Here is a 13,119-nt window from a genome sequence, read left to right on the forward strand (position 1 = left end):
TGTTTCTGTGTTGTATATCATTGCTGTGTGCAGGTGTGTGCACTTTTGTGACATGAAAAAGGTGTATTTTCGTGAAGCACATTACATGTAGCGAACCACCTGATTGCTTTTTAACAGATGGTGGTAATAAAATGACTCGTGAAGGGAGTGTGAAGAGAATTCCTGTCTGACACATGCTTTGGGAATCACCTCTGATGTATTACAGTGAAAGATAACATCCAATTATTAGTACTATTAGTATTATTAGTAAAGTTACAGCATTACAGTCTTTAAGAATGTGGCTGTGCAGGATTGGTTACCTACAGCAGGGGTTCCCAAACTTTTCCACGACAAGGCCCCCCAAATACCACTAGGTTCTGGCCAAGGACCCACTTGATGTGTTATTAAACCCATCGACAATACTACGGCAAATGTAAAAATACATTAAGCTAATCCTAATAATTATTTTAGCCGCAAGCACTTTGCGATGGAGCATACAGTGTGTAAAAATTGCAAAAAAAAAGCATTGGGGCTTTCTGCTATATGAGAGCTATCATTCTACTATTCATTCTACTATTATTCCCAGTCATTATCATGGAAAATATAATGTTCAGATATGCAACAAATTATTATAATGGCATTGTATAACAACCCTCATAGTAATAGGTATATTTTAAATTTTTCAAATGTATTTATTTGTTGCTTTTATTTTTCCTTCCAACTTGCTGAGGCCCCCCTGGTACCCCCTCGCGGCCCCCACTTTGAAAACCACTGGCCTACAGGATCCTTTCCTAACACTAGGTGGCAGTGAAGAGGTGTGTAATAAAAAAAAAAATCTGACAATAATAAATTAATACATACATATTAATGAATAAATAAATATCACTTACTAGTCTATCACACATACTATAAAGGATCCTAAGCTCTAAATTGGAAATTTAAATGCTCTGACAATGACATTCAGAGCAACAAAAACAAAAAGTTCTCTGTTTGAAAGCCATCTGTGATGTGCTTGGGTGGGCATTACATAGGTCTTTATAACTAACCAAATCAGCTGCGGTTTATTTTGAGTCTAAGGTATACTACTCCATAGGAGAGAGTTCTTGAGAGCTCTGATGTTACTGGTAGTGGTAGGTGTGCAAGACAGAAAGCCCTACTGCTCTGTAGCTACTGACAAATCTGCCCTGGAGGAACATGAACTACACTAGGAATGTCAATGTTTGACATACCGTTATGTGCTTGTCATCATGATGCTCCCTTGCCCGCTCACAGTTCATGCTGGGTCATAATACAACATGGTACACTGCACTGCCACCATCCAGCAGCTGTATTTGAAATGTAGCAAACATAATAGATTCTCAAGGTGCTCAGTCAGGACCTTCATCCAGAGTATCTAACGATAGATTCCAAATGCAGCACAAGTTGTAGTTCTAGTCTGGCCCTGTCTGTCTGTCCAGTCGTGTTCAGCTGGACTTCCCCCCTCCTCTCTGACTGCAGAACAAGGGGTGCCAGATAAACCCAGACAGTCAAAGGTTCAGCCGTCATCTCTGCGTATCATGAAAGGGGCTTTAGTGACTCATCATCACGTGAATATAATCCTAGCCAGAGAGCCTGGCAGTATGCAACCTGCTGTGAGAGTCAGTTTAATGCTGTTTTGCTTTTCGGCCTTTTCAAAAGTAAACAGAATACTGCTCTAAAACAGTATTGGACACTCAAATGAGTAGGAGGGCTGTGGGCAAGTATGGTGCTTCCTCTGCGAACCTACAGCTATGCGGGGCACTCGCTCTCTGAGCGGAGCCTTGTTTTTAGGGTTATTTTTGGCCAGGTGTGATGTGTGGAAGTGGCTGGGTAGTGGTTTGTGAATTCCTCCTGATTGCTCTGTGTCGACTTGAGGATTACCCCAGCAATGTAATATATAGCACGTCAGTCAACCGCCATGCCCCCAGTGCCTAATATTAGGCGTTGGTAGTCTTTGGGGTGGTATTAGCCTGCTCTCTCTGTTTACCTCAGGGGGCTGGCTTTGTTTACTGTAACCATCCAACTGTTTCAACAACTGCTCCCTCCACCGTGACACTGTTTACTCTCCACCTCTTAAAATAAGATGGCACTCTCCACACCGTCAACTGTAGAAGCTGTTTCTGACTGCTTGCTTCAAAATCAGTGGCTAAATGGACCCCCAATTTAGCTGCCATTGGGAGATTCTGGGGGGTAAAGCTACTTGTGTGTGATATTTTTTGGGGGGGCCTCGCTTTAATGTGTGTTTGAGAAGTTCAGCTGCCTTACTCTAATTACCTGTCTCCATTCAGCCCCTCACACACAGCCAAATATGGGCACCAACTCTCCATGTATGTTTAGCGTTCTGTTGGGCAGTGACAAAACACTGCATTCATGTCACAAAACTCTGATGAAATAAGGAAACTGTTGCTTGATTATCTGTGGAGTGAACTGGTATTTCCAATTCAGCCTTGCCACATGTCTGGGCAGTCTCATTTTCCAACGTAACCCGCATCAGGCCTGGGTAATTCCTTTGTCATACAATGGCACAGGCAAGAACCTGCACTAGCTTATTCCAAATGTCTAGTAGTAGTTGGGTCTCTGCAGTGTCCAATGTCTTGTCAAGGCTCCAACACAAACATTTCTAGGTTTCAGACAGCTTTGGTTTTAAAACAGTACCTCATGCATATTTTAAGGGTTTATCATGACAAAATCTTAGATGAAAAGGGGAGTATCAGGTTGTTAAGTTTCTGATTCTGTGCCATGCTTTTGTTATATACAGTGGTCCATTGGGATATTTAGTTGGACGAACATGCAGCCATAATCATCTACTGTAAGTTTTCCTTATGCTAAGAGCTGGAAAATGAGTCCTGTTTTAAAAGTCTCGTTTTTTTTTGGCTGATTGATTAACTTACTGCTTTTTCTCTGAAAACACACACATACACACACACACATTATTTTAAGATCTGTGGTAAAAAAAACAAAACACATTGATTTGTTTTGATCAAAAGGATAACAGAGATCCAGCTCATCCACTCAAGAGACTCATCATAGAGGATTATTTGCATCACTCTTTACAAATTCACTGCCATTCTGCCATTACTGATTGGGAGAATGAAGATTATATGTATTACATGTATTATATGTGTTTTTTTGTTTGTAGTGATGATGTTTACACGTAAAACATCCAACTGGAGAGTTCTGATGTTTTCTACTGTATGGTGTATTTGTATTAGACTAAGGATGAAGAAATTATCCAAACTAATGTGTTGACTGTTTTCTAAATTACTTTTCCTGGGGTTGATGGGTATTCTGATATATGTGAGCTCATCGTAACTATGGCAACAATGATCATTTTATTTCTAACCCACCCTGCTTTGGAGTTAAATCCAAATTAAATAGCTTTTCATCACACCACTGTCTGTGGTTAATTTGATCTGCCAAAGGGAAAAAATAGATCCTGCATCTAGAATATACCTAGAATCCTTTATCAGTTTCGTGGAAATGTTAGGTTTTGTTCCATTGCTACTAACCTGTCTCCAGAGCATGGGTTTGCATTATTCGAATTCGAATGTCAGACATGTTCTGTTTTTAATTCAAATGTCAGACATGTTCTGAAATTCGAATGTCAGACATGTTCTTAGTATGGATAGGCCAAGGCACTCTTCAAAAAAAGGTTAAAAAAGCTTTAATAGGTAGGCTTAATCATCATGCTAAAATTGCCAACATGTCAGACATGTTCTGTTTTTAATACCTTGCAAGGAATTAAAGGTACTGACTAAACATGTTCCCTATAAAATTAAAAAGATGATTTGAGCTCTGTCTCCTGTTTATCACAGATGGAGTTAGGCTCTTTTTGGTGGTCGTGGTTGGATGCCATTGATGTGAAGGAGGCGGTGGGGTATTACCAGGATTAAGGGAAGAATGGCAGGGCACTCGTGCCAGCCTGTGCTCAGCAATACGTCACACGTACACAAACTGTTACCATACGACCCATAATCCCACCGATTAACGTCACAACAGCTACTGAAAAAAATAAACTGAAAAAAAAAAGACTAAAATGCACCATAAAGTAGATTGACATGTTTCTTGGGGTTATTTACACAGCCCTAATCCTCTGTTAGTGTTGGACGGGTGGGACTGTAATCACATGGCTATGTTTTGTTTGTGGCTTACTTTCTGAATGGTTATAGCCACTTTCCTTCAAAAAGATTATCATCAACACATCACTGACACAGAACTGAGTTGTAGAACTGTACAACAGAACTGTGGCCTACTCCTGAGAGAACTTCCTTTAATGTTGTCAATGATTAGGTAGATGTTACAACCCCCATGTATTTCAGAGAGAGAGAGGTCTGGGTGGTTCCAAAAACTGTTCTTGACAGTTGGGGATATTTCTGAGGAATGTAAATATTGGCAGTGGAGGGTATAGCACAGGGTGGGAGGCCATTTTCCCCACACATAACCTTTCATCTTTGATGAATGCTTATGCTGGTCAAATACTACTTCTTAGAGTTTTTCTTCCCCTTATTATTACGAAACATGCCCTATTGGCCCTGTTGGTTAAGGCTAATCATGATTTATGTAATGCCGCCAAATGACTTATAAATGACAATTTACCTTTCAGCCAGTTATGTCTGATAGATTTGGCTAGAATAGATTCTCATTGTAACTAATTGAATCTGAAAATGATGACATAGGTTTACAGTGCATCAATTAGGCCTATGCTATTTACATTTGTTGTGACTGTAGATTCCAAAACAACCATAGGCCACACATCCATACCAGCTTGTTTTAGTCATTACATGGCTTATTTCAAGACAAGGTGGATTGTTTAAGGCTCAGTGATAGCCACGTGTTTTGTTGTCAGAAACAAATATTCTTACATCAATAATAATGCCATTATGAAGCCAACCTTGAAAGAACATTATGGCAATCACAGGGAAACTGACTTTTCATGCCTTTGCCTCGGCATTATTATTTTCAGTCTTGGACCATTTTTAACAGTAGTAGGCCTAACTATTCCCATACAAGAGCAGATGTTAAGAACATTATGCATTTATTATTTTGCAATACAAATATACTGTACATACATAACTTCATTTTACTTACCGTATAATCAATCAAAGTCTTGTGTAAGCCTAGCCTGCCCTTGTGTCTGGAAAAGTTTTTCTACTTTTCATTCGATTCGCTTAATACAGTATTATCGCGAGACTGTTTGAACAGCCTTACAGAGAAAGAACGTAAACCAGCTGCAAGCGCTTCAGATCAACGAACGGGGTGGGACCAAGTCAGTCTGGATTGTGCTAAAACTGGAGAAAGTACATATACCATTCGGCCAGCAAAGGATTTCTTAGGAGACCTGGACAGTGGAAGTGGTCTTCTGAAAACATTCGTCAAGGTCACTTTACTTTATGTGTTAAAGGTATGAAGCATATTATCCTCTTTATCTAGCTGGCTACAAGACACATCGGAGGCATTTGCCTGCTAACGTTAGTTGGAGTGGTTTGCCAGCTAACGTTAACGTTATCTACGCTAAGCTAACTCGTTAGTGTAGGCTAACTGTTATTGCTGGTTTAGATCTTGCTTTGCAGTATTGTCAGTCATTGTAGCTATTAAGCTATCGTTGTAACATTAGCTATTATAACTCCTAACTCTTGGCGTTTTGTTATGTGGTTGTATCGATGAAGCTGGAAGTGACCACGTTATATTCGCTTGCTTTATGCCCATTGACTACAGAACCAGCAGTGCTAGTGAAGGCTGCTTTTAGATAATGGCTAACGTTATTTTTCCTCGCTTGAAAGCTTAAATCAACGTAACATCTGTGACCAACAAGCTGACTATTTGCCCGTAGTCAGATATCTAGCTGGCTGCCTTGCATCGCAACCTATCCAAGCTTACATGTGCTATTGTTAGCTAACGTTAACGTTAGATAGCCAGGTGCCTCGGTGCAGGCGAGGACAAGATACTTTCGTTTTGTTTTGCATCACCTTTTTGATAAGTAAGTTTTGGATAAACAACCCTACGTTATTGTTACAAAGCAAGATCATCCTTGAACTTCGTAACACGTTGCCTTACCATAGGCAACTTAAAAGTTAGATGGCACGCCAAGCATAATGAACTTCTCATGTTTAAAAACTGTCCCTTTGAACATTCTATTTACATTCTAGTAGCCTACATTTGCGTTAAATTGACTCTGATTTGGTAGACATTATTCGTGACATTAAATGTGAGTTAACTATGTCAACCAAGTCCTAGCATATTTTACCTTTCGGTGTTGTGACCTGCAGACTAACGTGCTAACTTTACCACTAACGTTACATCTTAAACTGAACACTTGAGACGGATTGTCAATCCAATGGTCGATAAGATAGATATATAGATAGATAGATAGATAGATAGATAGATAGATACTTTATTGATCCCCAGGGGAAATTCAAGGTCCCCAGGGGAAATTCAAGGATAAAACCTCAAGGATAAAACCTTGTTTAAATTGTCCCATGTCCCTTTGTGTGAGTTAAACGAGGTCAATGCTAACAGTTTCAATATTTAGTTAGCTTGGTTGACGTTAACGGTGTTGTCAGGGTGATTAACTGCATCTGTCCCAAATCTATCTGATCCTGATTGGTCAGAGAAGATAATATATTAGGCTAGTTGTGGGCAATTATAGTTAAAAGCACGCTTGGCAAGACAGACACAGATTGATTAGGGATTCTGATGCCGCATTGTACTGCGAGTAAAGACCTGTCTAAATTCATAGGAATATGAATCATTATCACTGAACCAGTGATGCCTAAGGGACCAGGTGAACATTTTGTTAAATTGTGAAATCTAAGCATGCGTTTGGGAGCAGTGTCAAGTTGTTCACAGAGTGCTGTCATTAAAAGCTATTTTAATGGTCAGCAGATCATTTTTAGACCCATCTCTGACTTTCCTGGTAAGTCTGGCCACATTATTCCTCAAAGAACTGCTCAGTCAGGTTACATTTTGATTGTCACCTGATGTAGGCTGAGTGTTCTTTCCAGGTATCAAGTATGTATCAGACCGTTTATTTAGGCACAACGTTTTTAATCAAGATTCTAGTCTCTGCAGTGGAGTCCTACTTTCGATAACTGGACAGAGAATCCTAAACTCATTGGGACGAATGACTGCAATGTCTTCCTGAAATAGTTTTTTGTTTAACTGAATTTCTGATTGCTGACACAAGGTAAAATATTTGTCAGGAAGTGCATTTTCTTACTTGGCAAAGATAATTTGCAGAAATGGCCTATAGGATCTAAGGAAATTGGTTTTGTAGAAGATGTAGTTCTTTTGACGCACTTGGACGTCTGTGGAAAAACACTCCTTGCATAAACTAGATCCTGGGATGGAAGATGAATAATGTCCATCACTCCCATTAGAGTGGATGCTTTTTTTAAAATCAGTTATAGCAATTATATTTCATTCCAAATTTCATTATGCTTCTTAGCCCTTCCTGACTTAGCCTGGCTCTTTATTTTGCTTCAATAACTGCATTTTGTCCAGCAAATCCCATAGCTTTGTTGATGCACAACATATTGAACTCCATACAGGCCATGTCAGTTTTAGATTTAACAAGCTCAATAGTTGCTAGCATATTTAATATGAGCACTGGATGTCTGTCTGAGCTTTGGAGACTGAGTCCCTAATCCAGTCCACAGTCTTCCATTATACAGCTTATGAATGAGTCTTCTCTCAGCCGCACACGTGATCCACATGTCTTGGTGCTGGCAGAGGAGCCAGAGAGCACTCAAATGAGCTTGTCTGCCCACTTGACCATGCCCCATGCACTGCACGTGTGGCCCAGCAGAATCTTCCAGTTGGTGGTAGCGGTCCTCCTCCAACCAGTGACTCTGCCTCTTGTTGTTTCTAGCCGGCCGAAGTTAAAACCCTTTCATTGACCACATGGAATGTAAAGCTCTTGCTGTGCTACTGCTTGAAGGAAGGGATCCGATTGTTTTGCCCTGATTTTACTGAGCTGTTGAGGTGAGATAAGGCTAATAGACCCGCTATTTGATTTGGTACTACTTTGTAATTTAGATCTGTGCAGGCCTTTCAAGTACCAAATTTTTATTTTGTTTTGTTTTTATTATTAGATTTGTGCTCAAGGTTTGTTTTGAAAAAAGGAAACCATCTCCACAGCTTTTCCTGAAACGTTAGCCCATGTTGTACTTGACTATCAACAGGCTTTGCGAATTAAGTGTTTTGTAAAGGGCTGTGGACCAAGATGTAAATGATGCATAAGGATTTGGTATATAATATCCTTGGTGGTTAGCTGGGTTAAGCTTAATACCCATGGTGATTAAATAGTGACTACAAAATTTCAGAAATGGTCAAGGTTTCACACATATCATAAAACAAGATGGTTGATTTCAACTGCCAGCTTTAGGTTTGATAGTTAGACTTAGTGAAAATATTTGTGGAGGGACTGTTCCATCATAAAGAAATCAGACGGGACCAGAATTCCCTCTGGCCAGCTAAACCCTGTATATTACCCTATACCAAACCAGATATGTAGCCTGGCTCCGCCTATCTACGTACTTCTGCTCAATTTCATTGGAATCAATGATCTGATGCTAGCTTGCTTGTCCCTAAAAAGTGCAGAGAAACGATGACTATACACCGGTTGTTGGTGGTTGGTTAAAATGTGTCCACCCACCTGGAAGAAGACGTTTGCCAATGATGCCTGGCCAGACTCTTTGCACGAAGAGAAGCGTAGTCAAGAGTCTGGTTTACGAGGCTACCAAATATTAGCCTAGGCTTTTAGTTCTTCCTGGTTTGTAACACTAAACCACCTAATCAGCTAAAACACTAAACCTAATTTAGTATTTCCTGGTCTGTAGCACTGATGCAAAACAAGAGATCAGAGTACCCTTGTATTCTTTCTGCAGATTGGAGATAAGATGTGTCTGCCTTTTCATGGACGTTGATCCTGTGGCTTTGGCCCTGAAAACAGTAGGGCAAGCAACAAGAGATTTACACGACCAGTTAATGCAGTTGTTTACGTGCATTTAGCCTAGAAATCTAGACGCACCCTAGCGGCAGCAAATTACATTTGCTTCCAGGGCTAGTCTAGAAACTCTCTGTTGGCTTGTGAGCTTGAAAAATTCAACTTCTATCAGGCCAATCAAATCGTGTATAGAGTCGTTAGGCGGGCTTAACATAATGATTGATGGCAGAGTTGCAACGGTTTGGCTTGAATTCCCTGCTACTTGAAAACAAAGAAGATGGATGTTGCTGTTGGCCAACAGTGTGACACAAGTTAAGCTTGTTTTAAGATGGCAAAAGTTTGAACTAGCCAACTAGCTCCGCTGGTGGGAAAACGCATGGGACTCAGCGCTGTCCTATTGCGTGCAGAGGGAATTTGAAAGACAACCGATTATCCCGCCCCTCGGACTAAGCACTGCGAACGGTGAGTGCCCAGACCCTACATTTTAATGTGGGTCTGGCTCGTCAGGCTAACGTGCATTAGGAAAAGCAGAACTTTGTGTATCTTTGCAGACGTCTTCAACTTGTCCAGGTGACCTTGTGTCCATGTTATTGAGGGCCCACTTGTGACCTTTGCGCTGTCCTTTTCAGAATAAACACAGCTGCAGTGCCTATGTCTGTAGCCCATCAGGGTGTCCTTGATCGCAACTCCTCCGCCCTTCCCACCCAAGAAGGTTTGTTTTCACTCAAACGGAGAGAAAAACAATTGCCCTGTTGCTGAGGCATTCCTTTGGATGAGAAAGGTGCCTGTTTAAGATGGCTAGACTGGGGCCTTTCCAAAATATTAGCTGCTTCTTCTAGGGGGAACACCCTTTTTGACCACCTCCTTAAACATGTCAAAGATGATTTCATATGGGGGATTTTTCTGCAGCTGCATTTTTGTGCAAAAATTATTCTTCATTTCTATGGGGAAATGGACTGCCGTTACAAAATCAGACACGCCTTAATTCTGAGGTTTTGAATGCACATGTATTTCTTTCTTTCTTTTTTTTTTTTTTTTTAAGAATTCCCTAAAACAGGAAGGATTACTGACTGTCTAGAATCTCTTGCAAAAACAATACTCTTGAATCTTGCCATGTTTTGACTTTTGTATTTATCAAGGCACCCACAGATATCTTGTCCAAACTACATAAATGCAACAGTTCCAAACAACGGCATCCAGGGCTGCCAGTTGCTGGCTCTCTGTGGTGGAATTCAAGGTGGGTGTTCCAGCAAGCCTGGTAGGATTTTGGGAGCTGAGGAGGCTCTGTTTGCTGTGGGAGAGAAATCCAGTGGAGGATTCCTCCGTCTGCGTCAGCCTCCAGTGTCGGTAAAGTAAAAGAGACTGCCCGCACACCGGAGTAGCTCCCAAACTTTTAATAAAAAAGTTTTTATTTATTTGTTTAAACTGTTTTTAATTAAAGTTTGCAAGCTGTGCAGACATTCTTTTACTTTACTTTCGTATCCTTCACCTGGCCTAAAGATGGCTGAGATCTGCCCCCGACCACTCTACCAAGCCTCTAGTGTCGGACCACCCTGAGAACAGTATTGGGTCAGTACTTTGTTGCAGCTCAGACCTTCTCGACAGTATTTTGAAGCTCATGTTAATGACTTGAGTGCCGTTATCCTTGGCCCATGTAGTAACAGTGTTTTCAGAAATGCTTGTCTGATAGCAAAACATATTTCTGCAGTAGCTACATGTTTAAGGCTGCCCTTTCCCATGCAGAAGTGGTACAGCATTTTTGTATCAAATTTCTGCCATGATCGCACAGGGAATACAAAGAATCTTTTGAGACTCTGAACTCAAGGCTAATGCTGCATTCCAGTTGTACAAATAAGTCATATTCCCAGTCGTATTTCCAAGTTATGATTTTGAAGTTGCAATCGGAACGCACTCCAAGTCATAATTCCTATGTGCAGCTTGTTTGAACCCTGAGTAACCCTAGTTTGCATTTCCAAGATGGCTGCACCCATTAACAGTACATGAGAGCCGTAGAAATGCACTGTTTATTGAATATTGTTTCTAAAATAGTAAACAATATTGTCCAACCTCTATGCTGCTATGTTATGGTAATTATTGGAGTAGAATAGCCTACTTTGCATCATTATGCACTGGTATTGCTAGTCTAAATCTGGTAACAATCGCTAACGGCAGACAATGACTTGCAAATTGATAGCATCTTGTTCTCATGACTTTTTACAACTAGACCACAGTCAACTGGAGTGTGATGCAATTACATGTTCCCAGTTACTACTTCCGAGGCAAATGGAACACTGAATTCATGACCTGACATCCAACTTGTTATGGTTTTCAATGCCTAGCAATGGTAGAGTTTTTACTTGTTCTCATGTGCATGTGTGTGTGCATGTAATCATAGTGGAGTAATTGTTTGGGAAAGTGCTGTGAAGTTTATTCAGGATAAACAAAAACAAGCTTGGGTTAGCAAAATATCCTTAAATAATTTAGCCATGATGGCACACTGTGATATGTAATCAATCTGCTGGTGATGAACCAAAAGAACACACTCTGTGCAAGAGGTGGGGAGTCCTGGCAAATGGCTCTGTAATGACATTAGTTGATTGAATCCTCCTTCACTGTTGCCTGACCATAGAGACTGGGGTTTGGACTCCAGCTCAGTCTGTCTGTTAGACATATCTACGCAAAGCCTGCCAGTTGTAACGCTTGCAGACAGGTTCGAGGTGGTGAACTTGAGTCTGCAGACTGCACCCAAACTGCATGTCTAATGTTTGTCAAAGGCTTTGATAAGATTTTCAAAATTTGTCATCACTCAAATAATGAAGGTAGAAGATTGTGGAAGATGGTACAGGTTGGACTATGACTGTTTTAATTAGCAGTTAGATCGTGTTGCCTCCTTCAACATTTTTAAATTTTGAATTTTACATACTTTAGCCATTGATCTTTGTGATCTGTAGTTTACATTTCAACAATTTTAATGGTTTTGGTTATTTGGTTTGGAGGCGTGGTCTCCCAGACTTTAGAGCTAAAATGCCTTTTGAAAACTCTTAGACAGAAAAATTAGGAGTCCTGAAGTTAAGACTGATATACCCATTCTTTTAAGTTTCTTGTAAATTCACCATGAGGAGCTACTTTTAGCCTTAAAATTCTTTGTGAATATGGGCCCAGATGTGCACTTGGTCACCATCTGTTGTAAATGGCAACCTTGTTAAGATAGTTTGCTCCCACAGAGCCTGGATCATAATCTAAGTCAATATAATTTGACCCAATTTGCTAAGTGACTGTTGAAGTGTTTGCTGAGGTGTTGTGTTTGCCTAAAGTGGAACGTCTCCTCTCCCGTTTGGCCCTAAAGGCTGTATTGTAAGAGTCATTTTGAAAGAGGAAGGGCTTCAAAATAATGATCAGAGGAGAACACTAAAAGCATTTCTCAGAAACTCAGCTTTTTTCAGTTTGGGAACGTGCGCACATTCAAATTAAGGTGCAGGAGCCAAAAGTCCAAGATCCAGTAGATTAGATTAGTAGATAAGGTGGTCTTTCAATGCGGGATCTGTTTCCATAACATGCCAATGTTTACTTATGACTTCTGGATATCTCTATCTTTCTACAGAGACTTGATATACAGGATGTTTTATATTTTACTGTTATACAATGTAATTTTCTAAATATGTGTTCACTATTGGGGGTGGGCGATGTATGTATGTATTGTGCACTCCGGTACATACGGGTCAGGTGACCTATGACCTATTTAAAATGGTGGTGGTCTTTTGTCTGTTCAAGTCTGATGAAGAGCCGAAGGGCTCGAAACGTCATGTGTGTTGGGGATTGAAGTCAAATAAAAGGAAATAAACGGAGAGCAAGTGTGCGGACCTTCTTTGTTACTGGATCAGAAACTCCGCTTCCCATTTTAAGCCACATTAATTAATTTACTTTAACAGAAGGACTGAACAGGAAAGGGGGCTGCCTCCCATGACGTTTGAAACCGTGGCCATTTTGTGAGGATCGACGAGGCAGTACTGGCAGAGGTAGATGACCTAACTTCAGAAAGCAAGTCATGCCATGTGTCCCCTTTTCCTTCTGAGGTGACATTACTAGTTAGCTGATCTACCTGACGGAAGAGTTGTGCTAATTGGGAAAGTGGAACATTTTCATTGCATTCCTTCTGCTTTCTGAAGCCAGGTTGCCAG

General features: G+C 40.6%; 1 protein-coding gene across 1 annotated transcript in view; it reads left to right on the top strand.

Annotated features, from left to right (window-relative positions):
* Nucleotides 1-5,285: 5,285 nt before the first annotated feature.
* The window catches only part of LOC143119420 (E3 ubiquitin-protein ligase RNF19A-like), a 38,156-nt gene continuing 30,322 nt past the window's right edge, over nucleotides 5,286-13,119 (top strand). Inside the window, exon 1 of the mRNA XM_076280915.1 lies at nucleotides 5,286-5,398. The gene's annotated coding sequence lies outside the window, so the exon portion shown is untranslated. The remainder of the gene's footprint in view (nucleotides 5,399-13,119) is intronic.

Source organism: Alosa pseudoharengus, unplaced genomic scaffold (genome assembly GCF_046254945.1).
Source record: "Alosa pseudoharengus isolate Yale_2024_CS ecotype anadromous, Long Island Sound unplaced genomic scaffold, YU_APseudo_1.1 YU_APseudo_1.1_scf_12, whole genome shotgun sequence".
Lineage (NCBI taxonomy): Eukaryota > Metazoa > Chordata > Actinopteri > Clupeiformes > Clupeidae > Alosa > Alosa pseudoharengus.